We start from the raw sequence: 16,647 nt of genomic DNA, 5'->3' as shown, positions 1-16,647 counted from the left end.
AAATGAGAGTGGGTATATCTTTGAACTTATGCTGACATAATCCTTTTTACAGGATCAGAAACACTCAATTAGTCTTAGTAAAGAATGTGGGTCTGATGAAATTCTAGGGAGGCTGAAGCTCTATCTCCCTATCAGGCTGTGTCTCTGAGGTTTTTAATGATCAGAGACATTATCACTTATCACTAACATGTTCTCTGTAAGAGACATTTTCACAGGATATAAGTGGAAAAAGTAAAAGTGGGAACATTCTCAAAGAGCTGGAAACATACTAGAAAACACAAGCTCTGCATACAGTTCAACAGTCAATATATCTTTTAATGTTTAGTAATAGAGGGTGAGTATTTGTGAGTAGAAGAGCAATGTCAAGAAGCACCAATTAGGAAAAAAGATGCACTAACCAGAAACAATGATTCTGAAATGCTGCCCTTTGGGACTCACTACATCACAGTTGCTTTGGAGAACTTAAAAAGGCAGATTTTCTCATCCCATCCCAGACCAACTGACTAAAATCTCTGGCACTAGAGACTTCCATGCACATTCAGGTTTGAGAACCCTTGAATCAAAAGTCTCAAATCTCTGTCATGTCTCCCTTTAATATTCAATAGTTCAAACCCATTAGACGTTTCAGCAATACAACTGACTCTAATCTAGACTTATCAAGCCACCTGATGATTATAATTGGACTTCTCATGTAGATCAAAGGTTTCAGTTCTCCAGAGCTTACACTTCTGTTGTTGACACTCTTGATTCTTCCCTTCAACTTGCTCTGCTTCTCGGTTTGGACCTCCTCTCACTCTGCACTCCTTCCTGTAGTGAACTCACCTGTCACTTTGGCTTCAATTAGAAGCTATTTTGTGACTGAAGACGCATGTGAACCCAGACTTCATTACTGAACACTAGACTCATGTAGTTCAAACTGCATACTGATACTTTTCTTTGGTGTTTCCACAGGAACCCCAAACTACATTTGCAAAACAAAACACACTAGATCCAGTTATAAACGTATACCTCCTTCTGTAATCCCTGGTCACTACATGAAATGATACTGACCAGTTGACCAAGTTGGAAATCTGAGAAAAATCTTTGACCACTGTCTTTCCTCACTTTGTAGATCAGTTAATAAGACCTGCTGTTTTTTTTTTTTTTTTTTCTCCCACGTGGTTCTAAAGTAACTCATGTCTTTATCTCTAACTCTGGGCCACGGCTGTGGTCATTAATATTCTCACCTGGTCCCCAGCCTCATGTCTTTAGTCATGTTCCTTCCACTCATTCCATTCTCCATATTAAAACAGGAGGAACTTTTTATAATATAAATCTGATCTTGTCACTTCTCCACTACTCTCAGAATTAAGTGCAAACCTCTTCAGTTCAGTCACTCAGTCGTGTCCGACTCTTTGTGACCCCATGAATCGCAGCACACCAGGCCTCCCTGTCCATCACCAACTCCCGGAGTTCACTCAGACTCACATCCATCGAGTCATTGATGCCATCCAGCCATCTCATCCTCTGTCATCCCCTTTTCCTCCTGACCCCAATCCCTCCCAGCATCAGAGTCTTTTCCAATGAGTCAACTCTTCACATCAGGTGGCCAAAGTACTGGAGTTTCAGCTTTAGCATCAGTCCTTCCAATGAACACCCAGGACTGATCTCCTTTAGGATGGACTGGTTGGATCTCCTTGCAGTCCAAGGGACTCTCAAGAGTCTTCTCCAACACCACAGTTCAAAAGCATCAATTCTTCGGCACTCAGCTTTCTTCACAGTCCAACTCTCACATCCATACATGACCGCAGGAAAAACCATAGCCTTGACTAGACAGACCTTTGTAGGCAAAGCAATGTCTCTGCTTTTCAGTATGCTATCTAGGTTGGTCATAACTTTTCTTCCAAGGAGTAAGCGTCTTTTAATTTCATGGCTGCAATCACCATCTGCAGTGATTTTGGAGCCCCCAAAAATAAAGTCAGACACTGTTTCCACTGTTTCCCCATCTATTTCCCATGAAGTGATGGGACCAGATGCCATGATCTTCAAGAGTGCAAAATCCTTGATGATTTGGTTACTCCTTTCCTCATCCGTATCACTTGACATTGACTCTATATGTTATAGAGTTGTTGTTGTTGTTCAGTCACTAAGTTATGTCCAATTTTTTATGACCCCATGGACTGCAGTAGCCATACTTGCTGCTGCTGCTGCTAAGTCGCTTCAGTCATGTCCAACTCTGTGCAACCCCACAGATGGCAGCCCACCAGGCTCTGCCATCCCTGGAATTCTCCAGGCAAGAACACTTAGACTTTTGCAATTCTTCAATGATACTATTTTCTCTCTTGCCCCCAGACCGTTGCATATGCTGTTCCCTTTCCCTGGATCACCCTCTATCTCCCCTCCCAATGCAGAGTATAGGGGCTTGCATTTATTTTCTGACACCCTTAAGAGGACTACTCCAGACAGATGGGACTATAAATAAACTCATTTAGTTGGAAAGACATTAAACCTGTATCTCTTCTTTTAGCCTATTTTCCCAGGATGACATATCAATGGTAGAAGAATTTAAGTAAGAAATTCCTGACACATTCTAGTGTCTAATATACCAAAAAATCATTTTGTGATATTGTCAAATGACATGGTTTTCTGGGTCTCACTTCCCCTATCCCTGCCATTGTGTTACAGGATTTCCAGAGAGATCAAAATTATGAGAATGATATATTTATTGAAAATACAGAAAATTCATGACATTAACTTTGTCAATCTCATTTTTTACCCTACCTTCATCTCCCTACTAATTGGAACATCCCCTTTAGCTTATTTCCTTTCTGCTTCACCTCTTTTACTGACTTGTATTCTCCCCTAGAATCAAGCTTAGACCCTGTATTTTCCAGGATGGTTTTTTCCAAACCGTCAATGATGAGCTGAGGGTTCTAACTATGAAATCCCATAGAGCCCTATACTTTTACCCCTCTAAACTTAGTAACTCAGTTGTCATTTTGATTTACTTTATTGCCTACTTCCTTAGACAGTGAGCTAATTCAGCTTTAACTATTTCTTTATTACTAAGGAAGATATTATTCTGCATGCTGGGAAACAGAACTGGAAGGAAAGTGTTTATTTGGAAAGCTGTTCTTAGAGTAGCAGTGCACTGGCTATCAATTTCCCACTGTTTCACATATTTTAATATAGTCTATGATATCTTCTCTTGTGTTGTTGGAAGAGGGTGTTTGCTATGACCAGTACGTTCTCTTGGCAAAACTCTATTAGCCTTTGCCCTGCTTCATTCTGTACTCCAAGGCCATATTTGCCTGTTACTCCAGGTGTTTCTTGACTTCCTACTTTTGCATTCCAGTCCCCTATAATGAAAAGGACATCTTTTGGGGGTGTTAGTTCTAAAAGGTCTTGTAGGTCTTCATAGAACCATTCAACTTCAGCTTTTTCAGCATTCCTGGTTGGGGCATAGGCTTGAATTACCATGATATTGAATGGTTTGCCTTGGAAACGAACAGAGATCATTCTGTCGTTTTTGAGATTGCATCCAAGTACTACATTTCAGACTCTTTTGTTGACCATGATGGCTACTCCATTTCTTCTAAGGGATTCCTGCCCACAGTAGTAGATACAATGGTCATCTGAGTTAAACTGACCCATTCCAGTCCATTTTAGTTTGCTGATTCCTAGAATGTCAACGTTCACTCTTGCTATCTCCTGTTTGACCACTTCCAAATTGCAAAGAAATAGAGGAAAACAACAAAATGGAAAGACTAGAGATCTCTTCAGGAAATTAGAGATACCAAAGGAACATTTTATGCAAAGATGGGCTTGATAAGGACAGAAATGGTATGGACCTAAAAGAAGCAAAGGATATTAAGAAGAGTTGGCAAGAATACACAGGAGAACTGTTCAAAAAAGAGCTTCACGACCAAGATAATCATGATGGTGTGATCACTCACCTAGAGCCAGACATCCTGGAATGTGAAGTCAAGTGGGCCTTAGAAAGTATCACTACGAACAAAGCTAGTGGAGGTGATGGAATTCCAATTGAGCTATTTCAAATCCTGAAAGATGATGCTGTGAAAGTGCTACACTCAATATGCCAGAAAATCTGGAAAACTCAGCAGTGGCCACAGGACTGGTCAGTTTTCATTCCAATCCCAAAGAAAGGCAATGCCAAAGAATGCTCAAACTACCGCACAATTGCACTCATCTCACACGCTAGTAAAGTAATGTTCAAAATTCTCCAAGCCAGGCTTCAGCAATACGTTAACTGTGAACTTCCTGATGTTCAAGCTGGTTTTAGAAAAGGCAGAGGAACCAGAGATCAAATTGCCAACATCCGCTGGATCACGAAAAAGCAAGAGAGTTCCAGAAAAACATCTATTTCTGCTTTATTGACTATGCCAAAGCCTTTGACTGTGTGGATCACAATAAACTGTGGGAAATTCTGAAAGAGATGGAAATACCAGACCACCTGACCGGCCTCTTGAGAAACCTATATGCAGGTCAGGAAGCAACAGTTAGAACTGGACATGAAACAATAGACTGGTTCCAAATAGGCAAAGGAGTTCGTCAAGGCTGTATATTGTCACCCTGCTTATTTAACTTATATGCAGAGTACATCATGAGAAATGCTGGCCTGGAAGAAGCACAAGCTGGAATCAAGATTGCCGGGAGAAATATCAATCACCTCAGATATGCAGATGACACCACCCTTATGGCAGAAAGTGAAGAGGAACTCAAAAGCCTCTTGATGAAAGTGAAAGAGGAGAGTGAAAAAGTTGGCTTAAAGCTCAACAATCAGAAAACTAAGATCATGGCATCCGGCCCCATTACTTCATGGGAAATAGATGAGGAAACAGTGGAAACAGAGTCAGACTTTATTTTTTTGGGCTCCAAAATCACTGCAGATGGTGATTGCAGCCATGAAATTAAAAGACGCTTACTCCTTGGAAGGAAAGTTATGACCAACCTAGATAGCGTATTCAAAAGCAGAGACATTACTTTGCCAACAAAGGTTGGTCTAGTCAAGGCTATGGTTTTTCCAGTGGTCATGTATGGGTGTGAGAGTTGGACTGTGAAGAAAGCTGAGTGCCGAAGAATTGATGCTTTTGAACTGTGGTGTTGGAGAAGACTCTTGAGAGTCCCTTGGACTGCAAGGAGATCCAACCAGTCCATCCTAAAGGAGATCAGTCCTGGGTGTTCATTGGAAGGACTGATGCTAAAGCTGAAACTCCAGTACTTTGGCCACCTGATGTGAAGAGTTGACTCATTGGAAAAGACCCTGATGCTGAGAGGGATTAGGGGTAGGAGGAGAAGGGGACAACAGAGGATGAGATGGCTGGATGGCATCACCAACTCGATGGACATGAGTCTGAGTGAACTCCGGGAGTTGGTGATGGACAGGGAGCCCTGGCGTGCTACGATCATGGGGTCACAAAGAGTCGGACACGACTGAGCGACTGAACTGAACTGAACTGAAATGATGATATCTTATTTAAATATCAATAACCTCCGATATGCAGATGACACCACCCTTATGACAGAAAGAGAAGAGGAACTAAAGAGCCTCTTGATGAAAGTGAAAGAGGAGAGTGAAAAAGCTGGCTTAAAACTCAACATTCAAAAAATTAAGATCATGGCATCCAGTCCCATCACTTCATGACAAATAGATGGGGAAATATTGGAAACAGTGACAGACTTCATTTTCTTGGGTTCCAAAATTCATGCAGAAGACGCTTTAAAAAATTCAGTGATGCACACATAATTTTTCTGAATTAACTGTGCCTCTGAAAAGGAATTGATTTTCCCAGGACCATTTTAGTAGCAGTTTGGTTAAGATCCAGTCCTAGCCTCCTAATTTATAATGCAGATTTCAACGCATCGTGTACGGCAACCTCCCAATAAGTTATCTACATAAACAATATATATATAGCTAATGGCTAACTAAAATATGAGTAACTGATGGTTTCTTGGGATGCAATTACATGTCTACTTTTATTTAAAAATCACTTATATTAAAATGAGAACTTAAAATATGGACTTCATTTTCCAAGTGTAGTTCTGGATATGATAGTTCAGTTACAGTATGCCTTGCGAGTTAGCCTTTGTCAAAGACTAAGTTTCTGGTCTTCTTAGGGTTAAATGGGTTGTGGATGCCCACAGGAGGAAAAGGAGGCTGTGGTGGTATCTCAGGTCTCTAGAGACTCCTGGGCTTATGAGAGTAAAGATCTCAGATGCTGGTGGTGGAGAGGTGAGAGAACCTGAAGAGACAAGGGTTTCTCTTAGGGTAGGTTTCAGACCAGTTTATAGGGCTGTTCAGATTCTACTCATTGACACTAGGAGCTCTGCAGAGGAGCCTCACTAGCTGTCATAGAGAGAGAGGGAAGACTCGATGAGGCCCTGTCACCTTACTGCCCTTGAAGGTAACCTCAGCACTTTCCTTTAACATATTGGGGCTCCTGTTTGTTTGAAATTAAATGTAATTAGAAATGCACATGGTCTTTTCCATCACTTAAAACTCTGCTAATGCAGCTTTTCAAAATGAAGAAAATTTGCTGGCAGGCATGACTCAAGGATAGAATCATTTTTAGGGAATGCTTTTAGCATTATGTCCTTCATAAGAATGCATGCTGAATGTGACTGTGAAATTTAAGTTTTTAAAATGAGGCTAGTAATGTGCTTATTTACCTTTCAATAATGAAACTGTCTGATCTTTCAACTAAAGTACTTCATAGATACTGAAATACCATGGAGGATAAGACTGTTAGCCCTTAGAATTTGGTCCTCTTCCTTATGGGTTTGGGAGTATGTGTATATATTTATGTTCTGTTTACTCTGAAAATTTCCAGTAGAAGTTCTTGAGAATTGAACCTCTCCACCCAGAATATCAAGTTCCCCTGTCCTCATTTCCAATGATGGTTTGCAATGCAAATCATCAGGTTGTTAACACTCAGTACCATAACCATGGTAACCAAATGAAGACAAGTTTGCTTTACTTCCTCAGTGAAGTGCTTTCCAGTCCTATATTCAGACTTGATGTCACTGCCAGCAGGTCAGAGGGTATTAAAGGGACAGCAAGAGGATTCATAGAAATAAAAACGCAGCAGGAACCATTGTATCTATTCCCCACACACTCTTTTGAGTCCAGGACATCTTACTAATAACTTCTTCTTTTCCTCACTAGTACTTTTTTGCTGCTTTCTTTCCTTAGAGGGGAGACTAAAGAGAATCACTATATATCTTTATCCCTACCTTGATCATGGATCTTGGCAACTAGACTGTCCTGGCTTTCTTTGACTACTTTTAAATAGGCACAAATATAAACCTAGCTCACAGTCCTGTGGTCACAAAGACTATTTAGTGTTAGAAGCTGTGATGCTCAAGGAGCCAGGAAAGCATCCAAAACCTCTCCAAACACTTTTTGAGAATGACTACAGCAAGTTAACTCCAAGGGCCACTTCTCTGCTGAGACTCCTGTCTTCTGGTATAGTAACTTTCATAATTTATTTGTTTCCAGCCTGTGGGGGAGGGGATATTAGTTCTCTGTTCTCATTTTCTCTCAGTAGGAATTAAAGGGCAGCTGTGGCATGTTCTGAAACTTTTTTTTTTTTTTTACCTGCAGCTGTGTGACTGGGTAATTCCTGGGAAGAAAGACTATTAGCAATAAGGTAAGCAATCTAATTGCCATGGTTTCTGGCCTGGATGATTTCTGCATCCCTGTGACTTCCTGGGTGACTGCCATTAACACACAAAGGTCTAAAACACAGGGGATGGGAATGCTCTAGGCTCAAAATGGTTACCTTATTCTCCTGTATCATGAATATTGTTTCAAGCAATGTTCATAAGATGAGATACAGAAATTCTATTTCCTTCCTTTGGTATCTGTTGTCTGCATCTTGGATCTCTTGATTCTTTTTTTCCTTACTATCTGAAGGAAATTTAATACATTAGGATAAAGCCAAAAGCCTTTGGCTTTTATCTAATCCGTGAATTTAGTGAATATGAAAACTGAGCCTAATGTGCTCTGGCCATGTGACCTTTTTTGGTATGGGTGGAAACTGCTGTAGAAGTGAAAACTTCTTTTGCAAGAGTAGAGAAAGTTGATTCAGGGATAGGCTTGCCAGACACCCTGTAACGCTTGAATTTTAAATAAATAGCAATTTGTTTTGGTGTGAATATGTCCTAAATAATGCAGGATCCATTCTTATGCTAAACATTATTTATTTTTAATCTGAAATTTAAATGTAACAAAACACCTTATATAATTAGTGCTAAGCCAGACTATTTGATTTAGGGATGAAAACTGAAGACTTAAAAGGACAAGAAAAAAGTATTCATTTTTCTTACCACAAACCTTTTGCCCTAAAATTTCGTTGAAAGATCACCTAATTACCATTTTCTTGCTATATATACTATATTAGGAAATGATTTACTATTGGGATTCAAACCTTAATAGGAAGAAGGAATAGTCAAAAATAATCATGAGGCAGGTATTCTCACTATAATAAATTCTATCTGAGAATCTAATTTGGTAATTCATTCTCCTTTTAGTTTTCATTTTTCTTGAATATTAGTAAGATTTATGACCTTTATGGAGAAGGCAATGGCACCCCACTCCAGTACTCTTGCCTAGAAAATCCCATGAATGGAGGAGCCTGGTAGGCTGCAGTCCATGGGGTTGCTAAGAGTCGGACACGACTGAGCGACTTCACTTTCACTTTTCACTTTCATGCATTGGACAAGGAAATGGCAACCCACTCCAGTGTTCTTGCCTGGAGAATCCCAGGGACGGCAGAGCCTGGTGGGCTGCCATCTATGGGGTCGCACAGAGTCGGACACGACTGAAGTGACTTAGCAGCAGCAGCAGCAACAGCATGACTTTTATGTTTTTAGTCATTCATAGATTTTCTGTTTCTGAACTGCCTGATTATTATACTGCTTCTATTTCCATGTGTATATGTTTTGATTTCTAATTGCATGCCATACGTTAATGTTATGAAAACTTTTAATGTCACATATACTGCAAGTATTTTTACATTTTGTAAACATTTTGACATGTCTACTATGTTTGATAGAGTAAACTTTAGATTTTTATCTGGTCAAATCCATCATGATTTCCCTTCATTGCCTTTGGTGTCATTTCTCTCTAGACTTTTACCACCGTAAGATTAGGAGAATGTTCACCAATAATTTATTCTAGGACTCTTTTTATTTCAGTTTTCAAATTAAATCCTTAATGCTATTGAAATTTATTTTGATGACTTGTTTAGGACTGTATTTTTCTTTTATTCATTGCTTTTTAGTTAATATTTAATTTAGAAACAATTGTATATTGACATACAATTGTAGAAAATAATACAAAGCCTTCCTGCCTTAATGCAGAATCTTTTTAACACTGAATACATAACTTATTTCTGCATGTACACATTTTATCCAGGAAGATTTTGTCTTCCAAACATAGTCAATGGGTACAAAGTTGTAATATCATGATCATTTCTTAAGTCCATTTATAATGAATAGGATCTACTCCCTTTGCTACATTCCCTGAGATTCTATGGTTATGATCACGGTGGAAAAGCAAGAATGACGATGATCTCTCTGATATCAGAAGAGTAAAGAATACTGCTAGAATTTGCCTCAGTAAATAGTCTGGAAGGAAAGGGAATTTAGACATAGGAGCTGGGTTAAATCTTGATGTCTTCATTACCAGCTCATTTATGTAATTAAGATCTTTACCATCATGATAGTTTTCTAATGAAATATGAAATATGCAGTATGATGCAACTTTTATTGTATAACAATGTATTTTTAAATTTGAGATGTATGCACCTGAGGATCTTATAGCAAACTGTGGGACTTGTCATTTTGCAAAGGTATTAAGAAAGGCAGGGCTTCCCTGGTGGCTCAGTGGTTAAGTATCCACCCGCCAATGCAGGAGACATGGGTTTAATCCCTGGTCCAGGAAGATCCCACATACCACGGAGCAACTAAGCCCATGTGCCACAACTATTGCACCTGTGTCAATAGCCCACAACTACAGAGCTCATGCTCCACAACTGCGGAAGCCCACATGCCCAAGAGCCCAAACTCTACAACAAGAAAAGCTACCACAATAAGTCTGTGCACAGCAACTGGAGAGTAGCCTCCACTCACCACAGCTAGAGAAAAGCCCATGCAGCATTGAAGACAAATCACAGCCAGGAATAGATAAAATTATACACATATAAAAAAGGTAGATGGAAAGAAAGTGTGATAGAGCCCAGCTAAAACTACTCTTCAGAGAAATAAACATCTGCATTGGTCAGAGATCTCCAGAGAAATGAAATAGAAGATAGAGAGACAGAGAGATAGACAGACAGACAGATACAGACATAGATACATGTAGAGACAGAAATATCTATATCTGCATCTATCTATCTATCTACCAAGACATTTGTTATAAGGAATTGGCTCACACAATAACGGAACCCAAGAAGTTCCATGATCTGTTGTCTGCCAGTTGGAGATCCAGGAAAACTGGTGGTGAGGTTCCAACCAGAGTCAGAAGCTTGTGCTGTAAGAGTGCCAATGGTGTCGATCCCAGCTCCAGAGCAGGAGTAGACTCGTGTCCCAACTCAATCAGTCGGGCAGAGAGAAGGAATTTTTCCTTTACCTTTTCTATTCAGGCCCTCCGCAGATTGACTGATACTCATCCACAGTGGGGAGAACAATCTGCATTTCTCAGTCTACTGAGTCCAACGCTAATAGTCTCTTTTGGAAACACCCTCACGGACACACCTAAAATAATAGTTAGCTGGATATTTGGGTATCTTGTGGCCCAGTGAAGACAACACATAAAATTAATCATCACAGCAACAGATAAGACAACACAAGATTTCAGTAAGTTAACATTGAAGAACATCTGTTTAATTGTTGCAAAGGCACAAGGTAATTGCCCTTTGGTAAAATTTATGCTATTATTGTTTACATGTATTTTAAACCACTTGTCTGGAATGCTTGCCTACCCATTATCCCATCTTCAAGAGCCAGAATTCATATTTTCGCTTCAAAGAAGCCTTTTCTTATGCCCCTAAATGAACATCTTCCTCTTTTAATTTTTGTGAACAGCTGTATTGTACTTCTTTTAAAATGCATTTTCTGCTTCATGATATTTAGTTAATAAATACTATTTCTTATACTATAATCTCCTCAAAATTTCTTTGTACACAGTGGGTAGTATAATATTAAATTGAATTAGTGGATGTCATCATTGAATTTAACTTACAGTTCATTTATATCGTGTGCTTCCATGAGCGACTACTAGTGTATATACCTTGCCTGAAATGATGGAGACTATAGAGATGAAGAAGGCAGTGGAGACCGAGAAGGCAGTGGCACCCACTCCAGTACTCTTCCCTAAAAATCCCATGGATGGAGGAGCCAGGTAGGCTGCAGTCAATGGGGTCGTGAAGAGTCAGACACGACTGAGCGACTTCACTCTCACTTTTCACTTTCATGCATTGGAGAAGGAAATGGCAACCCACTCCAGTGTTCTTGCCTGGAGAATCCCAGGGATAGGGGAACCTGGTGGGCTGCCGTCTATGGGGTCGCACAGAGTCGGACATGACTGAAGTGACTTAGCAACAAAGATGAGCAAGTCACAATTCCCATGATTTTGAGCAAAGACAGAGCCCAGGGTCAGAAATATTAATTCGTTCAATAAGTGGTTATTGCTTATCACCTATTATCCATGCTCTAGACTAAGTATCATGGATACGAAAATGAGTACGTCATGGTCTTTGTTTCCCAGAAGTCCATTTATCTGAGTGGGAAAGGCAGAAATGTACATAAACTGCTTAAAAGGAGTATGAAGAGTGCTAAAGTTGGTGTGAGCTTCAGAAGCAGGCTGGATTGGGAGTGGAGAGCGATATGAGAAAAAGCTCTACACAATAAGTTCTGCTTGAGCTCAGTGAGATGGTATCCATTAAAGAGAAGGGGCAGAAATGTAGAAGGATCTGCACCCAGAGGGACCGGAGACAAGGACACATTTGAGAACAGCAAGTAATTCTGTGCAACCAGAATATAACGCACATGAAGGAACCTAGATTGCAATGTTGTTGGGATGGAAGACCCAAGGTAGAGCACAGATGCCCTACATCCTTTCATTCTCCTTCCCTAGGATGAAGCAAAGAAAATGTTGAGAAGACAAGAATAGAAATGATGACAAAAGAGGGAATCACTGAGAAATAAAGACCTCTTTGAAGTTGAAAGGGGATTGGCACAGACAGAGCTAGCTGTAGGTGAATGATTTGATCCAACTTTACCAGCCTCAAAGTCATTTCAGGTTTCTGGGAAGCTGTGTATATGATTCTTGAAACAATAATCTTTTAATTATTTTCCCCAACAAAAGAGGAAAACTCCAAGTCCAAGAGAACTGACTTTGGGTTCCAACTTGGGCACAACTGCCTTGTCTTTAAATCCAGCTTGCTCCTAAATGGCAGGAGTGAACACCCTTCACATATTTCATGGTGGGAGGAAACCACCCACAGAACAAGTCATCCACAGACTGCTTGTTCCTCCCAACAGAGTGTTGACAGAACACTCTATTCCCCAGGCTCTGCCTCTACTTCACTGAATCATTTGAAATCTTTACAAGTGTTTGTGGGACTTTAATACTTGGATAGGGAGGAAGAGCAGAAGGGCATTCCTGGCTTGGGTTTGTTGTTTGAGTTTTTGAGTGGTCTTCCAAACTTATGAGTAATAGGAACAATGTTTTATTCTTCTCACTTTTATAGTTTTGATGAATATAGCTTTAAAATATTTTTAAAATGTGAGCTCCATTGGTCAAATATCAGTCTATGCGGAGGCTAGAAACTGAGTAATCAACTTAGGAAATTATCTCATCTCATCCAATTCTCTCATATTATGCAAGAACAAACTAGTTTCCAAGAAAACTTGAAACTACATGTCCAATATCATACACAAATTAACTATCTGTGGATTAATTATAATTTTTATTTTCCTGGTGATGAATTAATATCTTTCATCTGCTTGTTAGCTGTTGGAACGCTCATAAGAGAACGTTAAAAAAGGTATCTACTCATAGTTTTGGCCAAAATGGCAGAAAGGGGCATCAAGTGATGACAGAAAATCCTGCTTCAAAATGGTTGTTATATGTTTGTATGTGTGTATGTGTGTGTATGTTGAAGTAGGAAATGGCAACTCACTCCAGTATTCTTGCCTGGAAAACCCCTGGACAGAGGAGCCTGGTGGGCTACCGTCCATAGGGTCACAAAAGAGTCAGACACGACTATCATGCATGCACATGTACATATGTGTGTGCATGAATATACATATTAAACTTTATCGCTTTTAAAATTCAGATCCGTAATGCACTATTGTCTGATTATGTATGCCTATTTCTGGTAAGTTGTTTAACTGTTAAACCATTCTTAATGCTTTCATAACCAGATTTTCTTTGATATTGTCAGTGCCTTGTTGGCAGTCATTCATTCAACAAACATACATTGCATATCTTTTTCACATAATTTTGATTTGAGAGATAAGATCTCTATCCTGAAGAAAAACTCAGGGTGGTTAAACTGATGTGTAAGCAGACTTATAAAGCAATGTAAAAGCTTTAACAGTATTTACACTATGGAATTAACAAGTAGCTATCAAGGCTACACTCATATAGGGAGAGCATATAGATGGAGAGGATAAGAGGTAGCTGAGGACTGAGGTAAATCCCACTCAAAATGTAGAGGCTGGAAAGGAGAAAACCAGCAAAAGAGTTTGAAAAAAGCTTTGAGTAAGATAGGTAATCTGGGAAATTGTGGTTCAAAAAAACAAAAGAAAAGATTGCTTCTATTAAGAGGAAGTGAAGTGAAGTCAGTCAGTTGTGTCCAACTCTTTGTGACCCCATGGACTGTAGCCTACCAGGCTCCTCAGTCCATGGGATTTTCCAGGCAAGAGTACTGGAGTGGGTTGCCATTTCCTTCTCCAGGGGATCTTCCCGACCCAGGGATTGAATCTGGGTCTCCCGCATTATAGGCAGATGCTTTACCATCTGAGCTACCAGGGAAGCCCAATTAAGCCCAATTAAGAGAAAGGGGTCCACCCCACTCCAATAGTCTTGCCTGGAAAATCCCATGGATGGAGGAGCCTGGTAGGCTGCAGTCCATGGGGTCGCAAAGAGTCAGACACGACTGAGTGACTTCACTTCGACTTTTCACTTTCATGCATTGGAGAAGAAAATGGCAACCCACTCCAGTATTCTTGCCTGGAGAGTTCCAGGGATGGGGGAGCCTGGTGGGCTTCCATCTATGGGGTCGCACAGAGTCGGACACGACTGAAGCGACTTAGCAGCATCAGCAGCAGCAAGAGGAAGGGGTCAACTATAACAAGTGCTGCTGAAAATTCCAAAAGGATAAGAACCGATAGTTGACCATTATTAAGCTGATTTGAGTGCATTATAAAGAGAATGGGAGGTGTGGATGGGGATCATTCCCTATGCTCCAAGCAAAACTACAAGTTTTGTTTCACATCAGGTTGATAGCAGTGAAGGTGGTTGGTCTGATATATAAGGACTCCTTTGCCTGTCTGTCTGCTCTCTTAATTTTAGTGGCTTGATGTGAGATGTGAAAGGAACAGAGAAATTAAGGAAGACTCACAAGTTCCTGGCCTGAGCAACTACTTGAATAGTGGTACCATTTACTGAGATGAACACTGTAATAGAGGCAGATATGTGGGAGGGTCATGTAGAAGTCAAAGAAAGAATGAAGAATTCGGTGTGGTACATAATAAGTTAAAGATGCCTATAAGTTTGAGTGGCGATGTGTGTGGTGATGTCAAGTAACTGGGATACCCTATTCTGCATCTCAAGAATCTTATTCCGAACCTATGGACCTGAAATCTGCATTGGGGACTCAATACCAGTTTTCCCTGGTAGCTCAGTGGTAAAGAATATGCCTGCCAATGCAGAAGACTCAGTTTTGATCCCTGAGTCAGGAAGATCTCATGAAGTTAAAAAATGACAACACATTCCAGTATGCTTGCCTGGCAAGTTACCTACCAAGGGGTCACAGAAGAGTGAGAGGACCTAGCGACTAAACAACAACAACAGTGATCAGAACACCAGGGATCTGAAAAGAGAGAAGGATCTCTCCAGCACAAAAGACAACATAATTCAGAATGAGAATTCACTTTGGGTAAGTCAGAATAGGCAAGACCTAGGTTCCAAGTGGTCCTGGGGACACTGGGTTAACCTAGGGGAGTCAGCAGAGGCCAATGCCATAACTTCTACCCTGTCAGTCCACTGGACTATTTGAGCCTGCCACTTAATCTGTGGGGCTTCCTGGGTGGCTCGGCAGTAAAAAATCTGCCTGCAATGCAAAATGCACAGATTCCATCCCTGGATAGGGAACACCCCCTGGAGGAGGAAATGGCAACCTACTCCAGTATTCTTGCCAGGGAAATCCCATGGACAGAGGAGCCTGGCAGGTTACAGTCCATGGGGTCTCAAAGTGTTGGACACGACTGAAGCAAATAAGCGCATCATGCTTTATCTGTGTCCTTTTCCAAGAGACTGCCCTGGGGGGTCAAGCCAGTGGATGAAGCCAAAGCAAGGTCATCCAAGCATCAGAGAATACATTTCCAGAAGCAGATTTGTTTACTAACTGGGAAGGCATCCACTAAAACAGAGGGAACAAAAGAATTTTTCTTTACAAACCAGTCCCTGACCTCTGCTTTTAGCAAGAGTTCCCACTTTCCTTGGCAAGCTTTTTCCTATTCTAAGGCCAAGTACAATTGAGCTGGCAGGGAGCATATCCTCACTGGCTGTGCAAGGCTGGTGTCTGAGGTCACACATGTCATCGTCGAAAGGAAACTGGGGGACGTATGTATAAAGCAGCAGCTTGATCTAAAGTTTTGATGATTTTTACAGTATCAGGTTTGAAAAAGTAGTCGATAGGTGACAATTCCACTTTATAGGACAGAAGCAGCAATTTGAGGTCAGATCTGCTTACCACCTCCTGGTCCCACTACAAAGCAAAATCTTTTTGCTATACAGAAACTGACTTTCCGCTAGGTTAATTAAGGAGCAAGACTACTTGGGGAATCTTACTCTTTTGTCATACATTATTTTTTTCTTCAAACCCTGATCCTTTACTGAGTCTGATATTTCATGAATGTTGTTGAGCATGATTTTGGGGGTTTCCTCCTTATGAGATTTTGCAGTGCCAAAGTTGATGCTTTTTTTTATAATTCACACATACAAAATGCAATTGCCAGAGAGAACTTTTTTACTCAAAAGTTAAATAACTAACATTAAATGTAGTTTCTAAATTTTATTTTGTCATATTATGGGTTCTAGTGTATGAAATAATTCTATAGTTTAGAAATATAATCACCTCTGTATTCTGTCTTATGTTATCACTGAAATTTTTATAAACCTTTATTTGCTCCCAGAAAACATTTCTAAAATTAACTTTCCAAAATTAGCTGGCTAAAGGCCCACCATTAATATAGATATTAACTGTCCACCCTCTGCTTTTATTTTTAATTAATTGAGATTTCTTTTTTTTTAATTGAGATTTCTTAATAATTGCTTTTTAAACATAAAGTTAGCAGTCATCCCAAATAATAATTTGCAGTAATTTATTATTGCAACAATAATTGTATATTTAT

General features: G+C 40.1%; 1 protein-coding gene across 1 annotated transcript in view; it reads left to right on the top strand.

The window, feature by feature from the left end:
* Nucleotides 1–7,516: 7,516 nt before the first annotated feature.
* Nucleotides 7,517–16,647, top strand: part of ITPRID1 (ITPR interacting domain containing 1) — a 116,320-nt gene continuing 107,189 nt past the window's right edge. The window contains exon 1 of the mRNA XM_061414197.1: nucleotides 7,517–7,649. The gene's annotated coding sequence lies outside the window, so the exon portion shown is untranslated. The remainder of the gene's footprint in view (nucleotides 7,650–16,647) is intronic.

This window comes from Bos javanicus, chromosome 4 (assembly GCF_032452875.1).
Source record: "Bos javanicus breed banteng chromosome 4, ARS-OSU_banteng_1.0, whole genome shotgun sequence".
Lineage (NCBI taxonomy): Eukaryota > Metazoa > Chordata > Mammalia > Artiodactyla > Bovidae > Bos > Bos javanicus.
The sequence above is the reverse complement of the archived record's forward strand: the minus strand, read 5'-3'. Positions and strand labels throughout refer to the sequence as shown.